Source organism: Pinus tabuliformis, chromosome 2_2, assembly GCF_031772625.1.
Source record: "Pinus tabuliformis cultivar Carrire ecotype Pingquan chromosome 2_2, CPIR1, whole genome shotgun sequence".
Lineage (NCBI taxonomy): Eukaryota > Viridiplantae > Streptophyta > Pinopsida > Pinales > Pinaceae > Pinus > Pinus tabuliformis.
The window spans coordinates 309,554,011-309,567,694 of NC_142300.1; the positions used below are offsets into that span (position 1 = coordinate 309,554,011).

A 13,684-nucleotide genomic window follows, 5' to 3' on the forward strand; every position below is an offset into this window, starting at 1 on the left:
AAATATTTGAAAATAAAATACTAAGTATTATAATTGAAATTAATTAGAAATTTTGTATAAGACATTTATCATAATATATATATAATTTATTTTATTTTATATACAATAAATTTAATTATATATTAAAAATCATTTTTTAATATAAATAAATTTTATATAATATATTTATTTAAATTTAAATTTATTAAAATATTAAAAATAAAAAATAAGATTTTGAAAATATCATTTTTTATCATTAAAATGTATTAATAATATTAGAAAAATATATATACTAACACAAAGAAATAAATATATTAAATCTCTATTATTATTATCATATTAACCTAAACACAAATATTCCATTTATGTTATTCTTATTATCATTCTTATTCCATTTATGTTATTCGTATTATCATCCTTATTATGAGTGAAGAAAAACAATTTTAGTTTATAAATTTTTTAATTTAAATATAACATATATACAACTAGATGTATTTGTTATACTAAAATGATAATTGAATAATAGTAAGTGTAACAGAATTATTCTATAATAAAATTAAAAATTAAATTTAAAGCTAAAAAAATGAAAAAAATTATAATATAAAATTAATTAAATAATATATTAAGTATTACCAATATAAAATACTTATATAAAATACTAATCAAATAAACTTAGGGAAAAATTCAAATTCTATAAATAAGAAAGACAACTTATGAAGATATATGCAAACTTATACAAGAAATCCCATTATTAGAACATAATGCTATGAATAAAAGGCTTACCAATCCCAATCACAAAAAGGTATAATTAAAACACAAACTAATGCAAAGAAACGCTTATGAATCACGGAACCAATGCAACACCGATGGGAATCTTCGTAACGTACTTAAATCACAACTTCATGCACAATAGACACATAATTTATTCATTACAATGAGTCACTTATAATGCTACGGTCTAATCTAATCTTGTTTTAGGTGGTGAGGTCCTTACATGTCCCGAAATCCATTCCTAAACAAGGCTATATGGTGACTTTTCCTTGATTCCCCACGTAACGAAAAGAATATATATAAAAATTACTTCATAGTGAAAAGTAATTTCATTCAATTCACTTGAATGAAATTACTTCTGTAATGGTATGGTATGGAGGGAAGGGAAAGGATTTTCATATTGTGGGGTACGTTTTTCCATTCGGGGCCAGAAGAGATATCTTCCCACCCTGCCTGCAAATTGCTTCTGGACAAAACGAGACGGCCCTTTGCAATAGCTTCACCAGATAATGGAGATAAGGCAGATGGTGGAGATCCGCCAGGGTAAAGGAATCTACAGCCAAATATTGGAGGTAAGGCAGATGGTGAAGATTTACCAAATAATAGAGGTAAGGATAATCGAGGTAAGGAAAATGGTGAAAATCCGCTGAGCTAAAGGAATCTCCAGCCAAATATTTGCTCTTGGACAGTCGCTCCTCATACACATCAAATACTTTACGCAACTTCTCCACGTTCTTATCCAGCAATAGTTCGTCCATGGGGCCTAATCCTTTCATCGGATTTACGATAATCTGCTCCATTATCTCATGAAATGGAGGATCGAATTGTTGCGACTCTACTTCGCACCATTGTTCAACTTCCGCTTGCACTGCGACTGTTCTCCCCAACAGATCATCTTTACTACGTTGGAATTTCTTAGCCAAATACTCAATGATTGCTCTCGACTCTGAATCAACAATCACATGAATTCTTCTGAACCCTCGTACATTTTATTAACTAACATCAAAGCTACCAATTTTAATACAATGCTAGCTATCAATTTTAATACAATGCAATATAGCATTTTAAAATTGGATAAATCATTCTTCCATTTTATATGGAGGCTAACAACTTTAATACATTTAACTAATTAAAAAGAAAAGAAGCCAATAGTACTATAATTTAATTTTGCATTTCAATATTGGACCAATCAATTTTCTATCCAATAGGGAGGCTATCAATTTTAATACACATTTTTAACTAAAACAAAAGAAGCTAAAGTTAATTCAATTTAATTTCATTCTTCCGTCCAATATTAAAACTAACAAATTTAATACATTTAATTAATTAAAACTAAAGAAGCCTACATTAATATAATGTAATATAGTATTTCATTGTTGGACCAATCAAATCTATCTACTATTGAGGCTAGCAACTTTAATACACTTACTTAACTAAAACATAAAACCAAAGTTAATATAATGTAATATAACATTACATAGTTAGACGGATCATTCTTCCATCCAATATGGAGGCTAGCAACTCTAATACACTTAATTGACTAAAAATAAAGAAGCCAACCTTAAAATAACCTAATATATCATTTCTCTATTGACGTTATCATTCTTCCTTACACAAAGAATCAAGAGTAAATGTGGAGCAGAGATTGTTCTTCTCAGTATTACTAATAAGTTAGATAAGATTACATTGAAAAAATCAATAATAAACGACTTGAGTGACACTAAACTAAATTGGACTAACTCAAATTGAACAAGGACACTTGGATGGATGGTTTTGATACCTAAGAGGTGGTTGGAATTAGATTCTCCAACACTCGCCCCTAATTACAACCACATAAAATTTTAATTAAGATGTCTATTGGTATATGCATCACCTAGGTTTACAATGTAAATAATTGACTTCAACTATATTTACTTTTCTTCTTATCTTCTTCCAAATCCTGTAGCCTCTAAATTGTTTCAACGTTTTTTTTTTCTTGTAGGCTTCAAATTTCAGTTCCTTCATTTGTTGTTGCAAGTCTTCCATTGTTTGAGATTATCTTAGCATGTCATGGACTTCTTCAAAAAACAACTTGTATGATGGTTGCTGCCACATATTTGTTAGGATATTCCGACACATAGGATATAGTTAAGTTCAACTTGGTCTAGTTTAGAGTTAGGTATAGAGTTAGGTAAAGTGTGTTTCTTTACCGTTGTACATATTGTAACTTACAATCCGACGGTCACGATATGTAGTGATCCGACGGTTCACTCTCACCTCGGTATTATCGACACTTGATCCGTGGCTTGACACCCGATTGGTCCATGAGTTCTATTTAAAGCGCATGGAGGGTCATTGTTCGGAAAATCCGTGCTACTCGGGATGCAGCAGGTGATCTTGCCGGTGATCCTACAGATCAGCGACGTACCCGTTCTCAGTTTGAAAGAGCCTCTTCTTTACTGGCTCAAGCTTCAGTAAATCATGATCCTGACACTTTTGCAGAAGCTTCAGGCCATCCACATTGGGAAGCAGCTATGAATGAAGAATATCATTCATTGATGACAAATGATACATGGGATCTTGTTCCTCTACCAAAGGGACGCAAACTTGATAGATGCAAATGGGTTTACAGAACCAAGTATGGACCAGATGGGAAAGTTGATAAACATAAGGCTCGTCTAGTTGCTAAGGGCTTTTCACAGGTTGAAGGCATTGACTACACTGAAACCTTCGCCCCTGTTGCCAAAATGAACTCTATCCGCCTTGTTCTTTCCCTTGCTGCCTCTTTAAAATGGGAAGTCCATCAGATGGATGTTAAATCTGCCTTCTTGCATGGGGACTTGCAGGAAGAAATCTATATGGAACAACCCATTGGCTTCATACAAACAGACTCCAGCCTTGTGTGTCGACTTAAGAAATCCCTTTATGGTCTCAAGCAAGCTCCTCGGGCTTGGTATGCCAAAATGGATAGCTTTCTTTTAGAATCTGGCTTTTCTAGGTGTCATTCTGACAATACTGTCTACACCAAGAAAGTGGGTATAGAGTTAGGTATAGAGTTAGGTAAAGTGTGTTTCTTTACCGTTGTACATATTGTAACTTACAATCCGACGGTCACGATATGTAGTGATCCGACGGTTCACTCTCACCTCGGTATTATCGACACTTGATCCGTGGCTTGACACCCGATTGGTCCATGAGTTCTATTTAAAGCGCATGGAGGGTCATTGTTCGGAAAATCCGTGCATGAGAGAAGCTTATGTAAATTTTCATTCTTTGATTAATAAATTGTCTGTACCCACGTTGGGACAGGCCGTGGACTGTTTCCCTCCTTGCACTCTGAGGGTTTTAACCACGTCAAAAATACTGGTGTATTGATTTGAGATCTGGTTGTGAGCGGTGTCCTTTTGGTATTCTTTCTGAGGAACTTACCCTGTAAATTCCTACAATATTATCTTGTGCAGTGCTCTTTTCATCATCAATCTGCTACAACATAAGATAAGAATACAATTTTATCTCTTTAAAACTCCAATACTTAAAAATTGCATTGACATGTTCATCATGTATGGTGTCTTCAACATTCATTTCAAGAGCTTCTATTCACACTTTATCAAGGCATGGTGTTGCAAGCCATGCTTCAAGGAATTTGAATTGTTCTTCGTAATAGTTTTGTGTACCTCCACACTCGAAATCAATGTTAGAATTAAAAATATTTGTAGAACCACATTGTTTCTTGACCTTCTCCTCTACAATGAGAGATTTCTCCTATTGAACTTCCATCTTTTCTTCCACCTCAGCGTACATTTTCTCTTTGTGGGCTTCGTTCTTTGCCTCTATCTCTACATTTGTCTCTATCTGTGTCTTTATCTCTTCCACTTATGTATGAACATGTGTACTTGTAGTGTCACGTGCCTAGGTAGCCAAACATTTTCTCTATATAAAGAGAATTTACTTTATTGATATGCTACAAATTGTGGTAATGATATAGAGTTTTAATAACAAAGCATCACCATCTAACCCAAACTAGTAACATATCCTATATTGATTTGTTCCATTTGATTATCAAATTTTGATATTTGTTTATTCATATCTAGTATACAAGAGTTATGGGTTACCTATTCCTAATTGCTCAATAGACCTATATGTTGGTGAATGGTTTAAAACAAAATCAACTCCTTTTTTCTCCACCAAATAAGAATCAACTCCTTTTTTCTCCACCAAATAAGTGAGGTTATATAATAAATTCATAATGAGGCGAAAGCTATGCGGAAAATGAATAGAAAAATTTGTATTGCCTCGTGTGACCATATTGATTTAATTGACATTTAAACCATGTGATTTTCGGCCTATGTCCTGAGCTGTTGATATGTCGCTCGTAGTCTTTTCAATAATATAAATGGATATAAACTTTTCCTAAGATGAGATGTCATGAATGGTGTCCACACGTAATTTTTCTCAGCTGAGCACCCAACCACATTAGTCCACTTTTCCTTCCCACGTGATCTCCCTCACCCCTTCACCTTGTCATTATGTAATAATGTATTGTGCCTATGTTAGGTGCTAAAATCCCCCCATCCTTCTCAATTTTATTACATAGCTAAAATCGATCAGATATATATATATATATATATATATATATATATATTTTGGGGAAGTGTTATCCAATGTGCTAAAACGAACAAAGATCTTACCCAGGTGGAACATCGACAGTCATGATGGGCTTATCGCAGTTAGTCTTGCCACGCCGTTAACATGCTACCAAAAACTCGAGAACCTTAACCATAGTTCGAGTTGCGAAGAGTTAGTCATGCGATCGGAGATCCGAAACATGAGACATCAACGTTTCACTAAAACTAGCGCGAGAGTTAACACAGTCTTTTCACCGATGGATCTCCATTGTCCTCTTCACGTTGATTGGATGTTCACTAGGTCTCAACGCATGAGGACTTGCATGACCATTACATCCCTTCTTCTAGCCCGATGTAATCCTGGTCATTCACAAATCACATATCTATGGTGGTCGCATTATAAGTTGCACGCGATACAACCATTTGCAATTGTGCGATGATGGGGCCCTTCTCTCCTTGGCTCGTGAGTTATTCAATGGCCGAATGACATCTTTCTATGTCATTTAATTATCCTCGTAGTTCCCATTTAACCTTAATTACCACCAAATGTTTCGTGATTTCGTTCATTTTCCTTCATTACTATAGGTTTCCTGGAGAAGTTAATCCATGGTCAAGAATAGGTGTGAAGCATATCTAATCCTAGAAGCTACGTTCCTCTATGCGGTAAGTTACCATATCTCATCCTCTTATGTAAATAGTGATTTAATAGAAAAATTACACCATGTCTCAATCATCGGGGAAGGAAGCCTTGGTTTATGAGCAGTGTGGGGTTCAAGAAATGAGAGTAACTCTCACAGACATAGTTACCCTTAAAAAGAACCCTCACCCTCTCCTATGCCAAGTCTAGTGACAATTTATGTTTACTAAAGTCTTGGGTTTTGCATGCAATTCTTTGTCCTGTTCACTTCGATCCAATTCAATTCGATTATTAGCTGAGAAGTATGACCATGACCACCAGGCATTATTCTGTAATTCTAGCCACCATCTTTTCCTAAACTTGGATGAGGGAATTATCGCAAAGATGTTATGTATTCGTACCAAGGAAATCAATATAACTGATAAGGGACTATACCACTAGTTCACTATGTGGGCAAAGGGTAACAAGCTCAAATTATTCGCGACCTTACTCAAAAACCATCCCCCGAATTAATGTTGTTTTTCCCTATGATGACACAGTCCCTCAGAACCTTTCTATTAGAATCTAACCTCTCTTTCCTCGGTCATATTTTGTATAGCCAATGATAGAAAAATGGATGAGTCAATTCTCTTGGCTACATGGCTCGTTACTCTTCCACCCAACCTCCAAGCCATTAATTTTCCTAAATACTTGACTTGGGTCCTTACAGTTTATTTTTCCACAACTATTCCTTTTAGCTCATGCCACCATTGTTCATACCTCATTCACCTCATTGTCTTTAATTATACTTTGTATTTTTTATCTCTAGGCTTCTTCTAAGCACTACAAATGTCAAACATTACGAAAAATAAGTTTTTTGTTGCTCTGATGTAATATATCCCTAGCACGTTCCCCATGCATATTCACATTACACTGACTATTTTTCATACCCTCTGAGCGTTAATTTAACAAAATCCCATGTAAACAGACTCTAAGAAGAACAAAATAGAACTTTGATGTTGACAAAGGAACAAAGCAGTGGAAGCTAGTTTTTATTTCATGATTACACTTTCATCCGCCTATATAGATTTGATAGGAAGAACTTTCAGTTTTCTAAGTATGTATCACCATTATTATTGGTTGATGAGTTCCTAAGAAAAAAAATTATAGTAAATGAATTGCATTTTCTTTCCAAGAAAAAGGGGTCAATATTTAGTTATCCATATATGTTATTTATCCTTTTAATGTTAAGAATAAAAATGCAATAGAAGTGTTGGAAGATGAGATGATGCCTTTGGGATTTCTCGAGGATGACCTCTAGCACTATGATCCTATGGGAATCATTTGAGCTCTAAAGAAGCAGATTGAACTACAACAAAAAGGGAAATTTGTGCCAGATTTATCGCCAGATTTTAGTGAAAATTTTTCTAGATGGGATGAGAATCCTCGCACTAAATATGATTCTATTCTAAAATTTTTAAAGAATCCTTTTTTGTGTCATATTTTGCATCATTTTTTACACCAAATTTTGCATCCTTTTTTGCATCAAATTTTGCATCTAGTTTTTCGTTGTGTTTTGCATCTAATTTTACACCACTTTCTACATCTAGTTTGGCACCTTGTTTCACGAAAATGTTTTCTTCCAATTTTTCACTAGGATTTACATCTAGTTTTATGACATATTTTTCTTCTAATTATCCTTGAATTTGTACACATGTCTTTGCATCGTGTTTTGCCTCCAATTTTGTTCCATTATTTCCTTCTACTTTTACGCCCTCTTTTGAATTTGGTCTTACACAATATTTTGCATTCAATTTAGTACTTTTTTCTGCATTCAGTTTGTGACATTTTTTGCAACTAGTCTTACACCAATTTTTTCTTCTAATTTTGTACGTATTTTTGCATCCAATTTTGCACCATATATTGAATATCAAGTAGCACCAAATTTTTCATCCATTTTTGTGCATATTTTTTCATCTTGTTTTGTACCATTTCTTATATTGAATTTTGCATTTGATTCATCTCCCTTCTTTGCACCATATTTTGCATCATTTGTTGCATCAAATTTTACATCCTTTTAAGCATCCAAATTTTCACCTAGATTTGCATCCTAAGTTGAACCATGTGTTTTGTCGACCTTTGCATCACATTTTGTGTCTAATGTTACATTCAATTTTGAGACACTTTTTACATCTACTTTTGCATTTTCTTTTGCACTACTTTTTTGACCTGATTATGCGTCCAACATTGCATCTGAATTTGCATCCAATTCTGAGACATTTTCATGCGCATTTTTACACAATTTTCTGTGTCAACTTATGTGTCCAATTTTTCCAATTTTTTACATCAATTTTTTCATCCTTTTTGTTGTCTAATTTTTCATCATTTCTAGCATCCAAATTTGCATCATTTTTTCTATCTAATTTTGTGTGCACATTAACATCTCATTTTGTGCCTAGGTTTGAGTCGAAATTTGCATCTAGTTATGGATTATTTTTAGCATCCAATATGGCATCATTGATTTCACCCTTCTCTTATCCCCATTTATTTCTTTGTCTGTTTTCTTACATCCTTTTCTGTGCCCAATTTTACACCATTCTTTGAATCCTCATTTGGCATCTAAATTTGCATCCTCTTTGCTTATTTTTAACACCCAACTTGGCATCTTCTTTTGTATCCAATTTTACATGTAGTTGTTTGTCCTTTTTTGTATATAGTTTGGTGTCCATTTTGGCGTGCTTGTTTATGCCCAGTTTGGTATCCTTTTGTATGCAATGTTTGGTTCCCTTCTTTGTGTCTAGTGTTACACCCTTTATCACTTCTAGTTTAAAATCATTTTTTTGTACTTGTTTGCATCTTGTTTTGACACCTAGTTTAACATCCAATTCTACTACCAATTTTGCATCCATGGTTTCACCACATTTACATCCACATTTGGCTTCTTGTTTGGAGTGTATTTTTCTTTCCATTTATGACCCCCTTTATGGGTTCATTTTACTAATTTCAATTTCATAGTGAGGGAGATTACCGTTTCTAAATATCATTAAAGAAAATATGAAAATTCAAATTGATAACATAGTGTTTGTAAAGAAATTTAAGGGACACTGACAACATCCATCCAAAAAATAGCAATATCAGCATATATAATAATTTACCATCAAAAAATCATTAGAAATTTTCAATATACATATATCACTACCAAATCAATACATATCACAAATATCATTATTCGAAGGTAAATTCATAAAATTCATCCAAAAATAGTAATATCATCGTACATAACGATTCTCCATCGGAAAACATTAACAACTTTCAACACATATATAAAGTAACAAGATAATATTAATAATATCATCATCATCCTAAATCAAATATACTAAAATTCAAATGTGTGATTACTAGATCAACATATTTCATGAATATCATTATTCTAAGGTAAATTCACAACATCCATCCAAAGATAGTAATATCATCATACGTAATAATTCTTTGTCAAATTAAGGTTGATAATTGCCGGGCCATGAGGTAACTCCTCAAATGAGATTATATTATTAATTTAGGTTGTTAGTTATTATATACATGAGGGAGTGACTGTTGATTTTAATCTCCCAATGACTCTCCATTTTCTCTATTATCTATTTACACTATTTATAGTTGTTCACACAATCCCTATGATTAGGTGTCAACATTCCCCCCCTTAATCTGAAGGGATGTTGGTTAGTCCAAGCATCGTTCTGAATATTTCAAGCTTTTCTCTTCCAAGCTCTTTGGTGAAGATGTCTGCAATCTGCTCATTAGTGGAACAATGGAGAAGATGCATTGTTTTGGCCTCAACATGATGTCGAATCAGATGATATTTTGTATTGATGTGCTTCGTTCGATCATGGAACTTTGGGTTCTTGGACAACATTATTTCTAAGGTATTTTCAGTCATGAGTGGAGTTGAATGTACTTGCTTTACTTGCAAATCTTCTAAAACTTTCCTAAGCCACATAATTTATTTTTTCGCCTCAATTGCTACCACATGTTCTGCCTCTGTTGTGGAATCTATTGGAACTGATTGTTTGCATGATCTCCAGGAGACAAATCCTGATCCAAGACTCGTAGCATAACCAGAAGTAGATAACCCAATTTCTTTGTCTCCATCAAAGTTTGAATGAGAGTATCCAATCAAGCTCAAGTCGCCCACCTGTGTATACTTAAGTCCAAAGTCTTGAGTTCCCTTAAAGTACTTTAGAGCTCTTTTTTCAGTAGACCAATATCCCTGACAAGGCTTTTGCATAAACCTGGAGAGGATTCCAATAGCAAAAAAAAAATTTGGTATGGTAGTAGGCACGTAGTTGAGACTTCCTGCAAGCTGTCTATACTTTGTTGCATCCTCAAATTCTTTTCCTTTAGTGGATGTGAGCTTTAAGTTTTGTTACATTGGAGTAGGCAAATGATTGCATTCAGCCGCGCCAAAGCTATTCAAGTGATCTCCAATGTACTTCTTTTGAGAAAGGAATATGGACTTCGGATGTTGAAATACTTCAATACCAAGATAGTAATGAACGTAGCCCAAATCATTCATTTCAAAACCTTTCCTCAATTCCTTCTTTATGGATGCAATGTATCTCTCGTTGTTCCCTGCCATCAAAAGATCATCTACATATACCACAAGATATACAACTATTTTGCCAAATTTCTTAACAAACAAAGTTGCATCATAAAGATCATAATGTTTGAAATTGAGTTTCAGAAGATGCTCAGTTAGTTTTTCATACCAATTTCGTGGTGCTTTTTTGAGGCCATACAAGGATTTCACAAGTTTTCATACTTTATGTTCATGTACTTTCACAAAAAATCCTTCAGGCTGGGAAATAAAAACATTCTCTTTTAGATCTCCATTCAAGAAAGAAATTTTTACATCCATTTGATGGACTTTCCAACCATTTTGAGCTGCTAGGGCAAAGAATGTCTCGATGGTAGCCCATTTTGTTGTGGGAGAAAAAGTATACTCAGAATCAACCCCTTCCTTCTGTGAAAAACCTTTTGCCACAAAATTGGCTTTGTGCTTGTCAAGTGAGTCATCAGCTTTATACTTGTTCTTGTAGACCCACTTGCGGCCAATTGGTTTGGTTCCCAATGGAGGATCAACCAGCTTCCAAGTGCCATTCTTTATGAAGGCATTATACTCCTTTTGCATTACTTCTTTCCATTTGTCATGAGAAGCAGCTTATATGAAGGAAATTGGTTCAAAATATGTAGACAAATTCAATTCACAATCATAAGAAACATCCATATCAACAAGTGAATCAAAGTCACCTACATCACCTCCATTCTGTCGGGTTGAATTTCTAGTTCCTGTCTTTCCAACCTCATCATGAGGAACATTTTCAAGTGTCTTTGTCAGCCACTTTGGGGTACCTTTCTAAGATGGTCCAGGCTACTCAGTTGATTGAGTTGGGACTGAATCGAGATTGAGTCTCCCAATTCTATCAATCACATCACTCAAGGTATCATCCGTTATTGGAGTTTCATGAGGGGGAGAGAGTGCTTCAGAAGAAGGTTCCACCTGTTGATCTAGAATAGGAATCCCCCCTTCAATATGTGGAATTTAATTATCAAATTCTTGAAATGATTTTGCATTTGTGAATCTATCCAAGCAATCAAGTTGGTGCTTGACAACAATGTCAGTTTTGGATGATTCAAGAAAGATTACATTTCTACATACATCAAACTTTTTATTGACTTCATCATAGAGATGGTATGCTTTGGAGGTGTTTGAATACCCCAAGAAGATACACTTACGACTTCTTGCACCAAGTTTGTTTCTATGTACCTTTGGTATCAAGGCATAACATGTGGAACCAAAGACCCTGAGATGCTTTACCGAAGGAATGTGTCCATACCACATTTCATAAGGAGTTTTGTTTCTAATAGCATGAGATGGACATCTTTTCTTTACATATACAACACATAGAACTGCATTAGCCCAAAACATCAATTTTACATTTTTGAAAAACATCATGGAACGCACCATATTTAAGATTGTCCTATTCATTCTTTCAGCTACTCCATTCTATTGGGGATTATAAACCACAGTTGTTTGATGTTTGATCCCATGTTGGCAAAGATAGTTTTCAAATTCATTTGAATTGTACTCTTTTCCATTATGAGTGCGAATAGAGCCAATTTGAGATTGTGCATAATTTTCAATCCATGTATGAAAGTTCTTGAATGTTTGAAAAGCATCAGATTTGTTCTTCAATAAATAAAACCAACACATTCTGGTGTAGTCATCAATAAATGTCATCATATATTTATTTTCATTTGCAGAAGGAACATGCATTAGACCACATAAATCTGAATGAATGAGTTCATGTTTTCTATGTGCTCTGGAATGTGAATCATGAAAACATTGTTTTCTATTCTTTCCTAGAATGTAAGCATCACATTGCTTAAGTTTCCTACGAATTGTAGGCAAACCAATAACACCATTTTTCTTCAACAAGAGGAGGTTTTCAAAGTTCAACTGTCCAAATATAGCATGCCATAATAAACCTGATGGAAATGTACCTTCATCATAATGAGAATTATATGAGAAATTTTGTGAATGAGCAAAGGTATTGTACAACTTGGGAAGCCTTTCTTCTTCTATCCTTGTCATGACAAGTGAGTGGTATGATGCTTTTCTTACCTAAACCTTTCCATCAAAAATGTGAATATAGTGTCCTTGCTGGTGAATGTGGACCAAGGACAACAAGTTTCTCCTCAGTTGTGGGAGATATAAAACATGATGCAGAAGAAAGTCTCGAAGACCAAGAAATTTAAGCCCGATTTTTCCAAGCCATGATGGCTTGAGTTTTGATTTATCTGCAAAGTATACTATTCCATCAACATTGTGAGTAAATTATTCAAAAAAATCTCTTCTAAAAGTCATGTGGCAAGTTTCTCCTGAATCAAGCAACCAATCATTTTTCCAACAAGCAAGTGAAGCATTAAATAAGTCTTCATTTAATCCAATATTACAGTGTTCCACAACATAGTTAGTGGATTCAAGTGCTTTACCTTTCTCTTTGTCATTACTTTTACCTTTGGGTTGGTTTCTTTCCTGCTCAATTATGTCCCAAGGCAACTTGCATGTGGATGCATCATGTGATCCATCTCTTTTGCAACATATGCAATGTAAATCTGATTTTTATCCTTGAGAGTGTCTGCCCCCCATGCCTCTGAAATTTCTTCTTCCCTTCCTCTTCGACCACCTCTTCCTCTGAAAGAATCTTGACCAAGATTCTTGTCTCTATGTGCAAGACACATAGCCTCTTCAGAAGATTGAGGAGCTGTCTTCTTCCCAAAAGCTTTCTCTCTTTCAGCAATTTTTTTCACAAGGGAGTCAAAGGTAATATCTTTTAGGTTTCCATTTTCTTGCAATGGCTCAAGATAATTTGAGTAAGTGGGATAAAGTAACTTGAGAAAAGATATCAGAGGAATGTCCAGTTCAACATTAGTGACCATGATATCATGCATAATAAATTTTGTTTCTCATTCAAGAGCAAGAGGATCATCATTTTATAATTCAAGGCTGAACAATTTAATCATGAGTTGAACAACTTCAAGTGCAGAGTGTGAGTCATAGAGTTCCTTCAATTTTTGTAAGGCTTTGAAAGCATTTGAAAATTGAGAAATATGGCGACTCACCTCTTCATTTACTAATGCTACAATCAATGCATAA

The 13,684-nt window shown here is 34.3% G+C and overlaps 1 pseudogene; it reads right to left on the reverse strand.

The window, feature by feature from the left end:
* Nucleotides 1-1,083: 1,083 nt before the first annotated feature.
* Nucleotides 1,084-13,684, reverse strand: part of LOC149192522 (glutathione S-transferase F10-like) — a 53,937-nt pseudogene continuing 41,336 nt past the window's right edge.